The sequence below is a fragment of the Vigna radiata genome, chromosome 1 (genome assembly GCF_000741045.1).
Source record: "Vigna radiata var. radiata cultivar VC1973A chromosome 1, Vradiata_ver6, whole genome shotgun sequence".
Taxonomy (NCBI): Eukaryota; Viridiplantae; Streptophyta; class Magnoliopsida; order Fabales; family Fabaceae; genus Vigna; species Vigna radiata.
Genome location: NC_028351.1, coordinates 11,705,996 through 11,711,132, shown reverse-complemented (window position 1 = coordinate 11,711,132; position 5,137 = coordinate 11,705,996). Strand labels below are relative to the sequence as shown.

General features: G+C 24.9%; 1 pseudogene; it reads right to left on the bottom strand.

Moving 5' to 3' along the window:
- Positions 1-102: 102 nt before the first annotated feature.
- LOC106757495 lies at positions 103-4,956 on the bottom strand (annotated as a pseudogene).
- Between the last annotated feature and the right edge of the window lie 181 nt (positions 4,957-5,137).

Sequence of the window (5,137 nt, the reverse complement as noted above, 5' to 3'; positions counted from 1 at the left end):
CAACCTCCAACCCATATCAATGAACTCTAACAAGTTACACTTCACTTCTATTTGACATATTACTTCCAAATTGCATCCATGTTCATCACTCAAAACGTTGATCTAATGATCCAAAACACACACATAAAAGGAAAAATCCTACTCTTTGATCCACTTGACCAATTTTTTAAGGTTCTCTGAAGATCGACCTTCGTTTAAAACCTTTTCCTTTAACTTCAAAGACCTTGTTCTCATGTTCACATCCCTTAGTAGTTGGTCTAGTTTCTTCTTTATCTCCCATCGTGACCCAAATCCATTTTCATCCAAGTCCAACCCCATCCCAACCTTCAATTCATCACAAATATATGTTTTGTTATAGATTTGGTCATCAAAATATGGCCAACACAAGAAGGCACCCCATTACACAAACCTTCCATGGTAGAATACCAACCACAATGGCTAACAAAGGAAGCTATGGTAGAGTGGTTTAACACCTTTTGTTAAGGAGCCCATTGAACTATCTTACCTTTATTCCCTTGGAATTCATTAGGGTATGCCATCTTGTTGTCTTCTCTCACAACCCAAAGAAAAGGTTTATTGGCGAGGCCTAGTCCTATGACAAGTTCATTGAATTGGTTTTGGTCAAAACATGTGATACTACCAAATGCAACATGACAGAACACTGAGGTTGTTGATCGAGCCAACTCATGCAAGAGAGATCTTCTTCCCAAAGTTGTCCCATTGATCTTGTCAATGATGCATTCATGTTGCTATAATTTCTCAACAATGGGCCAATTAGGAGGACATTGAGAAAGAAGCTTAAAACCCTAGGTTCAAGTTCATATGAGGTGTTACAAAACCATAGTTTAGTCAAATTTGAACATTTTGCACAAGTATTTAAGTAATTAAATATGTGTTTAATATTCATTGTGTCATGCAAATTCAACCAGAAAAAACTTCCTGTGTCCATCTCTACCATGCATGGTGATAGTTGAATTGTCTTTTTGGTGGTCAACAATGACCCTGCAATAAAAATATATACAATTAGTAAGTGTAGTTTTATGGGAACAGATATCATTATATTAAATATTTACACGATTTTATTAGGTAAGTTAACACAAATTTTGGGAGGAACTATGTAATATTTAGTAGAAAATGTTTTCATGGAAAATGATTAATTTTAAAAATACAAAAGTAAAAAAAGTTTACTAGCTAATCTACCAACTCAACGGGTGAGGTGAAACATGCTGGTCTGACTGTTTTGATAACTTAAAAACTATTTAACAAGAAAAGAAGTGATGAAATTAAGTAAATAACATAATAGTATAAAATGAAATCTTACCATCACAATTTATGATATCATCATGAATAAGTTTGGGTATGTTCTAGGGGTGGACAAATCGAACCGAATTGAACTGCACGGCTAAAAACGGTACTAAACTAAAAACTAATTTGTTTGAACTGAACTGTAAAACAGTTCAGATAAACTGAACTGAACTGTTTTTTGTTTCATCAAACTGAACTGAACTGAACTATACTAAATTGTACTAAACTACAGTATAAACTGAACTGAAATATTAACTGAATTGTAAACTGCACTAACTGAATTATTAACTAAACTGTAAACTGTACTGAACTATTAACTGAATTGTAAATTACACTAACTGAATTATTAACTGAATTGTAAACTGTACTAATTTTAACTGAACTACTAATTTTAAACTGAATTGTACTAATTTTAACACGGTACTAATTCTAAAATCTGATTTTAACACTATCTAATAACAAAGTAACTTTAGATTATAATATGAAATTAAATCATTTTGATTGCAAGTTTTGTAAAACAATTTATTTTTTTATTTGGAATAAAAATTTTCTTTTTTAATTTGGAATACAAGTTGTATGGAATGGAAGTCAGTGTTCCTCAATTAATTAGAATTGCAAAAGGTGAAATACAAATAGAAGAAACAAATTTTTAATACGAGGATTTAAGATCTTGTTTATTTTTGTATAATTGTATTATTTTTTATTTACTTTTTCTTGTCAAAAATAAACCTTTTTTTTAATTTCTCATTATTTTCATTGATAATGTTGTTTTTCAAAAAAGAGAAAATAAAAATTATTAATGAATTGAAAAGAGAATTAAAAAATCGATTAATAAAGTAAAAAAAAAGTGAAGAGATAATAGTAATGATTACACTATTTTATTGATAATAAAATTAAATACAAAAATGTTAAACATTTCATAAAATGAAAATATTTAATAGGTTGGTTACGTGTAGAAGTTATCCAAATTTATTATGTGTAACTTAGATTATTGTAAGGATAGAATATATGATAGATTATATCGCGATGAGATAGAGTAAACCATATATATATATATTCTTCTCTAGAATATAATTTTTAGTTTTTTTACTATTCTGTATCTCTTTTACGTATGTTTTTTTAGATATATAATACGGAGTGACTTTCTTAAATTTTATTGACACACACATATAATATATTTAAAGTATTTTTTAAATAGTTTTTTTTCTTTTATGATTTATATGACTTAATTATTTAATAAAATTAAATTTTAAAAAAATATATTTTACTTTTATTACTTAAAATAATATTATTTAAAAAGTAATATATGTTTCTTGATAAAAAATATAACAATTTGTGATAATAATATTTTGTCTTAAAAAATTAATTATTAATTTTTTATGTGAACGGTTTCTTTTATTAATATTTTATTATTAAATAAAGTTTTCTTGATAAGTTATTTTCATTAAAAAATTAATTATAAAGTGAGATTGAAATATTAAAAAATTAATTATAAAGTGAGATTGAAATATTAATAAGAAAGTCTTAAAAAATTAATTATTAATATTTCATTATTAAATTAATTTTTCTTGATAAATTATTAAAAGAATTATATATATTAGATTGAAATATCAAAAAAAATTTGAAAATAGTTAATGTCATTTAGTATAATATAAAGTGAGATATATGGAATTTTCTCTTATTTTATCACAAAATTAAGACATATTTAAGGACAGGTGACAGTTCAAACTCCTAATTATTTTCTTAAAAAATTGAAATAATAATAATAATAATAATATTTATGAGGAGTCTTGGAGTTTTAAACTTTTCCTATCTTGAAGTAATTCATAAAACTGTACCAACAAATTTATCTCTACTTCTCCTCCCTTCTTACCAAACAAATAACTCCAAAATAGGTAATTCATAAAACTGTACCAACAAATTTATTAATATCTCATAGTATATAAAGATAAAAATATAAAGGACATAAATCTAAGAAAAAATATATAAAACAATGACCGTTTAATGGAAATAAAAAACTTAAATAAATATAGTTAGATGTGTTGTTCACTAAAAATTTCACATTAAGTAATGTAAAAGAAAAAAAAAATACAAAAATTACATTAAGAGCGCATAATTGAGAATTCTAATTAACTACAATTTTATTGAGTATACGTAAGACGTGGTTTGTTATATGTTACAAAAAGCATTTTAATTTTGGTTACAGATAACAACCAATATATAAAAAGAAAAAGAAGTAAATGTGACCTATTGAGACATAATCACAAGTAAGACATAATGAGGCATGTCAATGTGGTTCATATTACATTGTTTGGTCTTGATTCACATGGATTGAAGATAGTTCATTATATCAAAATATTCAAAAAAATGTCGTGGGTTAGGTCAACTCATAAGTTTTTTTTTTTTTAATATTAATTTTGAATATAATAAAAAATATAATTAACTCTTGATTTTTCATAAATATAAGTATTTTAATTATCAAAGAGCTATATATAAATATTTTAATCAAACTAAAATATTTTAATAATATATATATATATATAATAATAATAATAATAATAATATTAATAATAATAATAATAAATATATATTTAGTAATTATAAAAATACTTTAGTATGAAATTTATTAAAGTTAATATAATATTATGCTAGACTTCATATTTTTTATGTCATGTTTGAGACTTTATGATAATGTACTACATACTTTTTTATTAAATGCTATAAGTTTTACTCTTTAAGAAATTAATAAATATATTATAGTCAATAACGATATTAAATTATATAGTTTATTTAATAACATAATAATAAGTATGATATAAAAATATTGATTTAAATATAATAAAATTATAACATTAGACTATCTAATAAAACATATAATTTTATATGTATACATAAATTATATTGTTTCTAAGAGTTAATTTAAGTAATGTAGTATGGCCAAGTTCACCTTAACCTTAATCCTAATATACTTGAGAGGGAACTTTAAGAATTAGAGCTTTCTTTTAACCCCATGTGAGGGGACCTTCTAAAAGTGAGCTTTTATAAAGACTAACTTATGAGCCATGAGTCAAGTTGACACATCTAATCATAAGGCAACTTATATCCCAAAAAAGAACATACACACATTAAAGGCGACCTACTAATGTGCTTATAAAGAATAAATGTGATATATCAAGAAATAACACGACTAGGGATGACAAAAAAATCCGTGCCTGTGGATATCTGCGGATAAAATCCGCGATGGATAGTTGATACTCGCGAATATTTATTCGTCCCTAACCCGCGGGTAGCGAGTATTTTAATACCCGCTTATAAACGGGTCGGGTGCGGATACTATACTATCTGTACCCACGGATATCCGCTACCCGCAAAAAATTATAAAAAAAATAATTTATATTTTATTAAGTTAAATTTAATTAAAATTAACATTAATTTATATTTTACAAGGTTAAATTTAATTAAAATTAAATTTTAATTAATATTTAAATTAATTTATATTATATTTTATATATTTTTTTTAATTTTATTTAAGTTTTATTTTAATATTTTGGAAAAATATATTTTTTTTAAATATTTGTGGGAATCCGTGAATACCCAAGGGTATCCGCAGATTTTAAAATGCCCGCCGGTATTTTTTAAGCAGGTATCCATGCGGATAGACAATATCTGTATCCGACCTGACCCGTTGCAATCCCTAAACACGACTTATCAATGTGAAATTGTATTATATATAATAAAAATAATATATATAATATTATTATAACCAACCAAATCCATATTAAATAAATAATATAACAAAAGAAAGCTACTCCATAAAATATTATTTATATAG